A 13,329-nucleotide genomic window follows, 5' to 3' on the forward strand; every position below is an offset into this window, starting at 1 on the left:
GACCAGAAAGAAGAAAATAAAGAAATCTCACAATCATAGTCTGTGATAAGGACGTGAAGAAACGTAAACAGGGACTCTAACAGAGTAGATGGGGGAGGGGATCGGAGGGCTCTACTTTATTTTTTCCTGGTTTACTGAGGTAAAATTGAGAAATAAAATTGTAAGCTAGTTAAAATGTACAACACAATGTTTGATACACATCTACATTGTGAAAGGATGGCCCCCAGTGAGTTAATTAACACATCCATCACCTCATGTATTTATTTATTTATTTTGATGAGAACATTTCAGTTCTACTCTCTTGGCTCGTTTCAATTACACAACTCAGTGTCGTCAGCTAGAGTCACTATGTTATACATTAGATCCTCAGACCTTGTTTATCTTATAGCTGAAAGTCCAGCCCTTTTTCCAACAACAGCTCCCATTTAGATGGTGAGGGAAGGCAACTCTGGGGAGGCGACATATAAGATGAGGTGTAAAAAGTGAGAAGAGGGGCCAGCCTGGTGAAGCAGTGGTTAAGTTAGCACATTGCGATTCAGTCTCCCGGGGTTCACTGGTTCAGATCCCCCGTGCCGACCCAGGCACCACTTGTCAAGCCATGCTTTGGCAGGCATCCCACATATGAAGGAGAGGAAGATGGACATGGATATTAGCTCAGGGCTAATCTTCCTAAAAAAAGTGAAGGAGAGGAAACGAGGCAGGCAGGCAGGGAGGTGGGCAAGAGGGTTCCAGATGAAGGACACAGCATTTTCGAAGCGTTGAAGTGGGAATGCATTCAGGGTCTTTGTGTACCCCAAGACAGAGGAGGCCTGCCTGGAGAGTAAGGGATAGTGGTATTGCCTGCAAAGGGGATGACAGATGGATACTCCTTCATGTCCTGTCAAGGAATTTGCATTTTATTCTAAATGAAACGAGCATCCAACATCTGGCTCTCTTCCATAAGATTTTGCCCAGATGATACAGTATTTGGGAGGTGAAGTTTCACTCTATAGGTATTTGAAAACATAACGTGAACTAAAGAAGAAAAACTCATCTGCTCCTGCACCAGAAAAGGATGAAGATAAAACAGAAAACCAGTCATAGCGTGCAGATTTACCAGACTAAATTAAATCACCTTTCTGGAGTTTCCTGGATAAGCATGTAGGTATAATTTGTAAAATTTATAAAAGAGGTGAATTACAATGTACTGACATAGACAGGACAGGGGCCTGACTTTAACTAAGACCACTATTTGCCAGGAGTGACCCACTGAGGAGGTGTGGGGGACTGGAATTGGCCACCCCAACATATGTCTCTGTGGCATAAGGATTATTTTGGGCTGGTTACTTTTAAAAACTGCAGACGAGAGAAACTCTGAAAAGTAGAAGTTAACCTTTTTAAGAGACATTTACATGTTTAAGGGAAATCTCCATCTGTAAAGATGTCTCCCTCTCTGTACCAGGAAGAAGTCATCTCTAGAAATGCTTATCAATGTGGAAGGAAAGGACTTAAACCTACATAATAACCTTTGTCTCCTTTACTGTGCTTTTCTGTTAATCTCCCATAGCTTTCCTCCCACCCCTATCATCCTCCTTTTTAGCTGAAGGTGGTATTTAAGATGAGAACCTCCACCATTTTGGCCAGTTGCTCAGTTTTCCTGACTGTCTCCCATGTATACATATTATAAAGCTTTGTTTGATTTCCTCTTGTTATTTTGTCTTATGCGAATTTGATTTGTAGCCTGGCCAGAAGGACCTAGAGTGGGTAGAGGAAATGTCTTCCTCCTCTACAGAAGTGCGTGAGGATTAAAACGTTTTATCAGAACTATTTAAATATGCTCAGGGAGCTTCCTACCTAATCACCAAATTATTTCAAAACCAAAAGCAGCTCTGTAATGGTGGCAATACTTGCCTCTAATATTGCATTTTGTAAATTAATATTTTTATGCTGAGCTTCTTGAAATGAAGCTTCCGGTTCAAGAATATACTTGTGCATTCACACATATGCTCCCTACATACACACCTATGTGAAGAGATAGGCACTAAATGCCCAACGGCTGAATTGCACTTAATTGAGAAGTTTCATGTTTTAAGATTGTTTGCCAATTTTAAAACATTGGAGGAAGATATATATGTGACATTGGGATTTCTTAAGGGAAGAATTGATTCTGCTTAAATTCCTTTTCTAATATAGTTTAAATACATTTGTTTGCTTTCCTAGCTCTCATCTGATTGTCTTACAAAGCCTCATTTTCCACTGTGAGTAACAATTTAGCTCCCAGTTACCAAGTGACCCTCCTGCAAGGAGACTGAGGCACAGACTTTCCAAATCAGACAGACGTGTGCCGGGACAGCACCTTTATGGGAGCAAGCAAACCTCATTTTATGTCACAAGCAGGATAAATATTTTCCATAAAACAGAAAATATGTATCAATACCCAAGGACACAGGAAATATACTGTGTGCTAGGATACTGGATGGACTTTCGGAGAGGGGAAATCCTTATTCTTTCTCCTAAATTACTGAAGAATCCTCATTACTAATGCCCACATTCAGGAGACAAAGCAGAACAGAGGCATGATGCTAAGATGATTGGAGATAAAACTCCAGAATGCTGGGCTGAGGATTAAAAAAAAAAAGACATGCAGTCACTGGTCTATTTAATTCCTTTATTCTTACACATTTTAAACAACAGATTATTCCCTTTGTGTGTTTTTTTACTGCAGGGGTGAGGCAGGCTCCAAAGCTGTGAAATTCCCTGCTGAGCAGGTTTGTTTGCCTGCTGAAGGTCCTCTGGCCAGAATGAAATAAAGGCACAATAACTACCTCTAATCCCTCCTTTTCTGCAAATAGGTGGGGAGAGCTGTCATCAATGTTCTTAGAGTCATTGAGCCATCTTTTTATGATTTCCCTTGAATTAAGTAAAAGATAGATTGAAAGTAGTTATGGAAGGAAAGAGAGAGCTGGAAAAAGCTGGTGGAAGATGATATTCGATTACTTTTGTTACTCAGAGTTCTGTTTGGTGTCATTTGTCTGAGGAAGTCAGTATGCTGTCTTCAGCAGACAAGTTCATTTGATAAAATCCAGCAATTATTCTTGAATGTGTTTACTATGTACATAATACTTGAGTCACAGACATTAAAAATGTTTCTAATTTTTCCAAAGTTCATAATAAAGTTTTAGCTTTAATGAAAGCCAAAATTACAACTTGGATGGTTTAAAGTTAATTGACCATATTGATTCAGTTATATTTGAATACTGGCCTGGGGATTTACCATTATACATGACATGTATGGCTAATCTCAAACTACATCTAACTGAGTTAGAAAAGGACAACAAACAAAGCCCAAAGTCAACAGAGGGAGGGAAATAATAAAAATCAGAGCAGAAATAAATGCAACTGAAACAAAAAAGCAGTAGAAAGGATCAATGAAACAAAGACCTGGTTCTTTGGGATGATAAACAAAGTTGACAAACACCTAGCCAGAGTTACAAAGAAAAAAAGAGAGAAAGCTCAGCTAAATAAAATTAGAAATGAAAGAGGAGAAATTACAACAGATACCACAGCAATACAAAAGATTATAAGAGTATACTATGAAAAGCTATATGCCAACCAAATGGAAAATCTAGAAGAAATGGATAAGTTCTTAGACTCTTACAACGTCCCAAAGCTGAATCAAGAAGAAATAGAGAATCTGAATAGATCAATCACAAGTAAAGAGATAGAAACAGTAATCAAAAACATCCCAAAAATAAAAAATAAAAGCCCAGGACCAGACAGCTCTGCAGGAAAATTCTATCAAACTTTCAAAGACCATTTAATAACTATCCTTCCGAGGCTATTCCAAAAAATTGGGGAAGATGGAACCCTTCCTAACACATTCCATGAGGCCAACATCACTCTGATACTAAAGCCTAACAAAGACAACACAAAAAAGGAAGACTACAGGCCAATATGGCTGATGAATATCAATGCAAAAATCCTCACCAAAATATTGGCAACTCAAATATAGCAATACATCAAATAGATCATAGATCATGACCAAGTGGGATTTATACCAGGGACACAGGGATGGTTCAACATCTGCAAATCAATCCATGTGATACAACACGTTAACAAAATGAGGAATAAAACCACATGATCATCTCAATAGACACAGAGAAAATATTTGACAAGATCCAACAGCCATTTATGATAGAAACTCTTGACAAAATGGGGTTAGAAGCAAATTACCTCAACATAATAAAGGCCATATATGACAAACCCACAGACAACATCATACTCCATGGGGAAAAACTCTGAGAATAGGAACAAGACAAGTGTGGCCACTATCACCACTCTTATTCAACATAGTACTGGAGGTTTTAGCCGGAGCAATTAGGCAAGAGAAAGGAATAAAACGAATTCAAATAGGAGATGAACAAGTGGGGTTGTTGAGGGGAGACACACTTGCTGGACATTGAGTGTGAATCAGGAACATGGGTGTGTGAATTGGGAACATTGTGGAATCTCTCTAGTTCTCATTTTCTGTTGACCAGGCAAAGTTTTATGACGATGATTTTGCCCAGGTCTTGACCAGGACTTTGGAGGTGAGGAAAGTTGCCTTAAGGAAGAGAATTATGGTAAAATATTATCTAAGATAAGATTCCTTCCCTTTGTAACTTGATCCTCAGTCACAGGGCAGGGAGCTGAGTGTGAGGTGTGAGTCACTTGGCTCTTTCAACCTTAGGCCCCAATAAACACACCTCCCACCATAGTGCCAGCTTTAGTCTCCTGTTCATTCTGCTCCTCATAGCACCTCCACTTCCCATGATAAGAAAGTACAAGCTCCACTATCTCCAATTACAGGACAGATGAGTTGATTAAGTACGTTTCCAAAGGGTTTTTTACGTTTCTCTGAATGTAATGAATGAATAAATAATTGTTCCTAAATGTTACACTATTGAGTCCCTCATTAAAGATGTGGATATTAAAAACATTTTGAATCTAAAATTCAAGTCACACACACTTTTTCAGAGGTACATCTGATGCAGGCTTGGTAAGCTGACGAATCATAAGAAAGATTTCTTTTTTTTCCTGCTTTTTCTCCCCAAATCCCCCCAGCATGTAGCTGTATATTCTAATTGTGGGTCCTTCTAACTGTGGCATGTGGGACGCCAGCTCAATGTGGCCTGAAGAGCAGTGCTATGTCGGCACCCTGGATCCAAACCAGAGAAACCCTGGGCCACCGAAGAGGAGCGTGCAAACTTAACCACTCGGCGAAGGGACGAGCCCCAAAAGAAAGATTTCTTGACCTCTCAAGGTCCAGTAGCAGTGCTCCTTTGTTCAGAGAATAGCACGGAGAGAGGACCGATGGGCAATGAAGAGCTGCAATGAGTTGAGGGGAGGGCTAAATTTGTAAAGCATGGGTACATGAGTTATTTCTTTGCAGGACAAAGGAAACATCATGTAAAACAGTCATTAAAATAGGATCACTGCAGATGGGCTCTGGTTATCAGGTGGTCCTATAGCTTTGGACTGGAGTCAGGTCGAATCAGGTGAGGACGGCCTGTGCTTCCTGGAGGATGACGTAGATCGGCATTTAAGCCAGGACGCCTTGGGCTTCTCTCCCTGGGGCAGCCTTGATCCACACCACATCCACTGGGGAAAGAGAAGTATATTTTTGTCCCAACTCCGCAACAGTACAATTTTGCAAGGAGAATCTTAATGTTTTCTAAACAGAGCCTGGGATTTCGAGAGAAAATGCAACTGTTCCTCCCTAAGTCCTGGCTTTGGGACTCACACTTCTACTGACTCCTGCGTGCTTCCGCTGACACGCACGAGAGAACCAGCCATGTCCACTGTTGGACCCGCTGGGTGTCAGTCTCTGGTCCCCTGCTGTGTCAACTACCCATGCAACCTGGGATGGAACAAGGGCTTTCAGAGTTTGCTGACTGGACACAACCAGTGTCTCTCTTACCATCACAATGACCAAATGAGTGTGCACACATCCACGCGTGCAACACACTTATGACTGAAGCTAACACTCCTGAAATGATCCTCACCTCGTCTGCATATGGTGCACTTGGATGGTTTCTATTGTCTTCTATTTCATTTTAAAAGTTGATGGATTTCACAATCCACTGAAATTTTGTCACGCATTTTTTTTTAGGAAGATCAACCCTGAGCTAACATCCGCCAACCCTCCTCTTTTTGCTGAGAAAGACTGGCCCTAAACTAGCATCAGTGCCCATCTTCCTCTACTTTATATGTGAGATGCCTACCACAGCATGGCTTGCCAAGAGGTGTCATGTCTGCACCCGGGATCCGAACCTGTGGAACCCAGGCCGCCAAAGCAGAACGTGGGCGCTTAAGCTCTGCACCACCAGGCCAGCCCCTGTCTTGCATATTTTGATAAACACTAATACAGAAAACGAGTCCTAGACTTTGATTTCAAATAGAAGTGGGTTTGAATCCCAGGTCCACCACCTACATTGGGCAAGTTACTCTAGAAACTCAGGATCTCCAGCTGTAAAGTAAGAGTAATAGTGGACTCCACAACATCTGATTTTCTTTTTAAGATTTTGTTTTTCCCTTTTTTCTCCCCAAAGCCCCCCAGTACCTAGTTGTATATTTTAGTTGTGGGTCCTTCTAGTAATGGCATGTGGGACACTGCCTCAGGATGGCTTGTTGAGTGGTACCATGTCCGCGCCCAGGATCCCAACTGGAGAAACCCTGGGCCACCGAAACTGAGTGCGCAAACTCAACCACTCGGCCATGGGGCCAGCTTCCAGCTGATTTCCATAGGATTAAATGAATATAAATGTGTGAGCACGGCCGTTGTATGACAGACAGTGAACAAATGTTAGTTCCACTCCATGTACCATAAAGTTAATGCAGTAACATCCCTTTTTCGAGATTATAAGAAGAGGTAGAATGTACAATTCCATAAAAAGGAAGGAATCAGCATCCTGCATCTGTGCAAAGGATTATTTGAGCTTCAGTTCAGCAAGTCTGAGCCCTAATTCCAGCTCTGGAACAAACATAGCCTTAACTCTGCTCCCTCTGCCTGCTCACTGTCAGGAAAGTCCTCTGGTTCAAGGCCCTCACAGGCTCCCAGGACCTGCATCTGTGTGGGTTCCAGCCCCACCCTCCCTTTAGTCCTGGGCTGGATTTCCATGTCCCTCACTACCAGGAGTGTGACTGTGTGCATGTTGTTTAACTGCTGAGCCTCTGTCTCATATAACTGACAAATGGGGATAATGACAACTATTTCATGGGGCCAGTATCAATTTTAGAGGCAATTATGCCACCCTTACAGAGCTGCTTTTGGTTTTGAAACAATTTGGTGAGTTTAGATAGGAAGCTCCCTGAGTATATTTAAATAGTTCAGATAAAACGTTTTAATCCACACTCATCTCTGTAGGGGAGGAAGACATTTCCTCTACCCAATCTAGGTTCTCTGGTCGGGCTACAAATTAAATTCACATGAGACAGAATAACAGGAGAAAATTAAATAAAGCTTTATAACACGTATACATGAGACAGACTCAGGAAAATTGAATAACTTGCCAAAATGGTGAAGGTTCTCATCTTAAATACCATCTTCAGCTACAAAGGAGGATGCTGGGGCTGGGGGGAGTCAGTTGTGGGAGATTCCCAGCAATGCTCAGTAAATAAGAGTGAGATTATTATGCAGATTGAAGTCCTTGCTTTCCACATTGATAAGAGTTTCTAGAGATAAGGTCATCCCCCTTCGTCCTGGTACAGAGAGGGAGACACATTTACAGATGGAGATTTCCCTTAAAAACGTAAATATCTCTTACAAAGGGTAACTTCTACTTTTCAGAATTGCTCTCATGTCTGCAGTTTTTAAAAGTAACCAGCCCAAAATAATCCTTATGCCAAAGAGAAATATCTTGGGGTGGCCTATTCCAGTCTCCCACGCTTCCTCAGTGGGTCACTTCTGGCAAATAGTGGTCTCAGTAAAAGTCATCCGTGTTAAAGACAGACCCCTGTCCTGTCTATGCCAGTACATTGTAATTCACCTATTTTACAAATTTTGCAAATTACACCAACAAGCTTATCCACAAAACTCCAGAAAGGTGATTTAATTTAGTCTGGTAAATCCACACGCTGTGACTGGTTTTCCATTTTATCTTCATCCTTTTCTGGTGCAGAAGCAGATGAGTTTTTCTTCTTTAGTTCAAGTTATGTTTTCAAATAGCAATAGAGTGAAACTTCACCTCCCAAATACTGTATCATCCAGGCAAAATCTTACGGGAGATAGCCAGACGTGGGATGCTCGTTTCATTTAGACTAAAATGCAAATTCCTGGACAGGACATGAAGGAACATTCCATCTGCCATCTGCCGCCCCCTTCACAGGCCACACTGCCATCTCCCATCCTCCAGCCAGGCCTCCTCAGGCTTGGGGTACACAAAGACCCTGAGCACTTTCCCACTTCAAGCCTTTGAAAATGCTGGGTCCTTCATCTGGAGCCCTCTTGCCTATCTCCTTGCCTGCCTAGTTTCTTCTTCTTTTTTTTTTTTTTTTTTAGGAAGATTAGCCCTAAGTTAACATCTGCTGCCACTCTCCTCCTTTTGCTCAGGAAGACTGGCCCTGAGCTAACATCCATGTCCATCTTCCTCTACTTTATATGTGGGACTCCGTCCACAGCACGGCTTGACAAATGGCGAGTATGTAGGTCAACACCCAGGATCTGAACCTCTGAACCATGGGCTGCCCAAGCAGAATGTGAGAACTTAACCGCTGCACCCCCGGGCTGGCCACTCTTTTCACTTTTTACCTCTCATTTTATATGTCGTGTTCCCAGAGTGGCCTTCTCTCACCATCTAAATGGGAGCTCTTGTTAGATAAAGGGTCCAGAATTTCATCTGTAAGATAAACAAGGTCTGAAGACCTAACGTATAACATGGTGACTCTAGTTGATGACATTGTGTTGTGCAATTGAAGTGAGCCAAGAGAGTAGAAGTGAAATGTTCTCACCAAAATAAATAAGTAAATAAATACGTGGGTGATGGATGTGTTAATTAACTCATTGGGAGCCATCTTTTCACAATGTAAATGTATATCAAACATTGTCTTGTACACTTTAAAGAACTTACAATTTTATTTGTCAATTATACCACAATAAACCAGAAAAAAATAAAAATATAAAGTAGAGCCCTCTCCTCCCCTCCCCCATCTACTCAGTTATAGTCCTTGTTTACGTTTCTTCACATCCCTGTCATAGGTTATCATTGTGAGATTTGTTTATTTTTTTCTTTGTGGTCTTTCTCTTCCAACTAAAATGTAAATTCCTTGAGGTCAAAGGCGTTTGTTCATCTTCTTCAGGATGATATCTCCACAGCTAGGGCTAAACTTCATATATTAGGACACGAATTGTAGTTCCTGAATCAGTGAATAAAGAGGAAAGGCTCTGGCCTACGAATCAGTGGACCTGGGATGTAGGCTGACTTTACCATTGAGCGCTGTGTGACCCCAGACAAATCCCAACCTCTGTGGACCCCAGTGACTCATCTACAGTGGAGAGGAAGATTCCATGTATTGAGGTTAAGATGGCTGCCAAGTTTCGAGGCTTGATTCTTCCTTCCTTGTTTTCTCACAATAGTACTTGAACAACCAGTATTTAGGGCAACCTCAGAAAAAATAAGGCTAGGTCTTGAGGCAGAATCAAGGGGTCAGGAGGGTATAATAACAGAATTTAATCAGCTTCAGTGCATCCCCAACTCAGGTGCGGGGGCCCAGCCTCCACCCACAATGCCCAGCAGCCACCGTCCTGCCGTGTAGGAGACGCTCTCCAAGACTGCTGACCACCACCACCCTCTTCCACATCCTCCCCAGGGTTAGGGCGAGGAAACTATGACCTGAGGACACGGGAACAGAACAGAAAGAAGCATCATTTCTAGAAGGACCCCTTGTGGAAGGCCCAGTGTCTGTTGAGTTCACAGTGAAGGCTTCATGACGGAGAAGACACTGCTAGCCTGAGAGGGCGGTGGGGAGAGCAGTTCAGTGTAAGAAGGAGGGGAGGCCAGAGAGGGGGAGAGTGATCACGCCACTCTGGAGGCTCAGCCATGTGCCCTGCCAAACGCTGCCTTCACTGCCCAGTGTCATACTCTGGAAGCTTTTTTTTTTTTTTTTTTAAAGATTTTATTTTTCTCCTTTTTCTCCCCAAAGCCCCCCGGTACATAGTTGTATATTTCGTTGTGGGTCCTTCTAGTTGTGGCATGTGGGACGCTGCCTCAGCGTGGTCTGATGAGCAGTGCCATGTCCGCGCCCAGGATTCGAACCGACGAAACACTGGGCCGCCTGCAGCGGAGCGTGTGAACCTAACCACTCGGCCACGGGGCCAGCCCCTCTGGAAGCTTTTTAGAGCATCTTTCACAGGCCTGGGCTCTGGAGGAGGGAGGGCTGTCATTGACAGTTTGTTATTTATTTTATGAAAATTCTCACCTTTTGAAATGAAGCGGGATGGGTGGGATGAGTGTGACCACATGCTGGCAAGAAAAGCATATCAATCACCAAACTGAAAAAAGGGAGCCACTGCACAGCACGAGCAGAGAGTCTGGTGGAAGGGGAGCTCTGGCAGAAAGTTGCTGATGGAAAGGGAGGCTGGGCTTGGATTTGCAGTAAGAGGTCGAAGAAGATGGAACTGAGCAAAGACCTTTGAACTAACAGGACGAATACAGCAAATCATTAATTGGCTCAGAAACAAAAGTTCAGGACATTAGAGAGAGGACCAGGAGCCTGAGTGTGGACTACTGAGTTTTGGAAGTGACAGGAAAGAAGGCAGGAAATAGCGAGAGTGAAAACCGGCCGGGGATAAAGAAAGACTGGATTTGTTTGGAGGGTTTGTTGGGTTTTTGAAGGGTGAGGATGAAGGTGACTAAGGGGGTTAGGACAGGAGAGACCTAAGTCTGTTTGTAATTCTTAGGAGACATGGCAGAGAAGAGAGAGGCAGGCAAGACAGCATGGCGGGCAGAGGAACTGTGCCAAAAGACTATCTAGAAGATGAAGTTGTGGAGTTTATTCACCTCTATTAGTTTTATTGCTGTATTTGGGGTATAACTGACATATAAGAAATTGCACATAAGTTAATACAACTGGATGTGTTTTGACATATGTATATACCTGTGAAAGCCCCACCACTGTCAATATGGTGAACGTGCCGTGTCCTCTGGTCCTGTTGGAAACCCTTCCTTCTGCCCCTCCCATCCACTGATCTGCTTCTTGTCACTATGAACTAGTTTGCGTATTCTAGAAGTTCATGTAAATACAACCATACATACATGAAGTGCTCTTTTTTATCTGGTTCCTTCCGCTCACCATAGTTATTTTGAGATTCATCGACGTTGTTGAATGTATTCATTCCTGTTGATTGCAAAGTGCCTGTACGCATTTCCCAGGGCCGCTGTAACAAATGACCACAACCCGGGTGCCTTAAACTACAGAAATTTATTCTCGCTCAGTTCTGGGGGCCATTGGTCTGAAACAAGGATAGAAGAGGTTGGTTCACTCTGGAATCTCCGAGGGCGCGTCTGTTCCACGGCTCTCTCCTGGCTTCAGCTGGCTGACGGCATTCCTTGGCTTGTGGATGCATCCCTCCGTCTATGTCACAGAAATGGACAATGAATAAAGAAGCTGAAGAGAGGGACTGATGGATGGAGGTGAAGAGATCAGAGTGTAGGAAAGAAGACGAGGAATAATCTGGACAGGGTTAAGGGGAAGTGTGTAGAACTTTCCCCCTCAGCCTGTCACTCAACAGTGTTTAGTTGTTCATTTGGCAATTTACCCCAATGTGGATTTAAGGTTTATAAGAAAAAGTACTTTCCCTGTTCCAGCAACGCTTTGCTCTGAACTGAAGAGGCCCAATCTACTCCAGGGAGTTAGTCTGGGTAGAAGTTATGCCCTGGCTGAGCACGAGATGGCGCCCTTTCTGGAGCAGCGGGACCTCCCTGGGAAGGTCTTTATTGCAAATGAAGCCCATCCTACTTAACATTTCCTTCCTTTTCTAGAGCTCAGATGAAGTCTACTGTCCTAGTCATCTGCAGTGTTTTGAAGCCATACTTTCAAGAGGGCTGTGAGAGGCTGCTCTCTCTGCTTTTCACCTCCCGTTTCTCCTCAGCCCCCTTTAGTCTGGCTCTGACGCACCGCTCCACCGCAAATGCTGTCACCAAGGGCAGCAGCAGCTTCCGTGCTACCAAATTCAAGGATCACTCTTCTGTCCTCATGCTCCTCTCCTTCCTGATGCTGCACTTTCCCGTCTCTCCCGACTTTCCTGAGGCCTCCTCCTCGGCTTCCGTGTCTGGCTCCCTCTCCACTTTCCTTCTCTTCTCCAACTGCTCTCTCGTCTGACGTGATGTCCTTAGGCTATTACTATCATCAGAAGTATGCCTTCCAATGCTGCTTCTGTCTCGCTCTCTTGGATCACTTGCTCTGGGGAGGTTCGCTGCTCTGTCATGAGGACACTCTAGCAGCCCTGTGATGAAGCAGATGTGACAAGGCACTGAGACCTATTGCCAACAGCCAGAGTGGAACTGAGGCCTCTGCCAACAGCCAAGTGAGTGAGCCATCCTGGAGGTGGACCCCATGACCAGTTAAGCTTGGAAATGACTGCAGCCCCTCTTGATGGCTCGACTGCAACCCTCTGAGAGATCCTGACCCAGAACCACCCAGCTCAGTTGCTCCTAGATGCCTGACCTTCAGAAACTGCATAAGCTGAAAGATGTTGGAGGCAAGATGAATCAAATTCAGCACCGATTAAAGTTGTGCTGACTCCTGGCTTCTTCATCCAAGCAGCTCTGGCTTGCAGAATGTTTCTAATAAGTATCTGCTCTTCAAGAAGATTTTGGATAATTGACAAGTAATGGCTCAAATCGTGACCCCATTTCCCCAAGTTCGGAGGAATTAATATCTACTTTCAATTCAGTTTTAGATACATATATGAATCTCTCCATGAAAATGGTGGATGGTGTAAGGATTCAATACCAAATGGAAATAATTTTGTCACAAGATATTTACGTGGTTATGTCACAGATTACCCAGGAGCAATATTCAAAGTATTTAACGTCTGGTACGGCAAATATAAATTAATACATAAATCACTACATAGATAAAAATTGAAAATACATTTGCCTTTCCTGTGCAACTAAACTATGTGTAGCAGAAAAAGGGATAAAGTTGTAATGCAAACCAGTCACAAGTCATTGTGACAGTTTCCAGTCATTTGTGATTTTTATAAACTGTCCGTGTGTTCTGGGCTGTTTGGGTTGGCCGTGGGTACCTTCTTGTATAAAGGCCATCAGCTCTGTTGGGGTGACCCTTTTTCTGTACCTACGACTCTCAGCG

This window comes from Equus asinus, chromosome 8 (assembly GCF_041296235.1).
Source record: "Equus asinus isolate D_3611 breed Donkey chromosome 8, EquAss-T2T_v2, whole genome shotgun sequence".
Taxonomy (NCBI): Eukaryota; Metazoa; Chordata; class Mammalia; order Perissodactyla; family Equidae; genus Equus; species Equus asinus.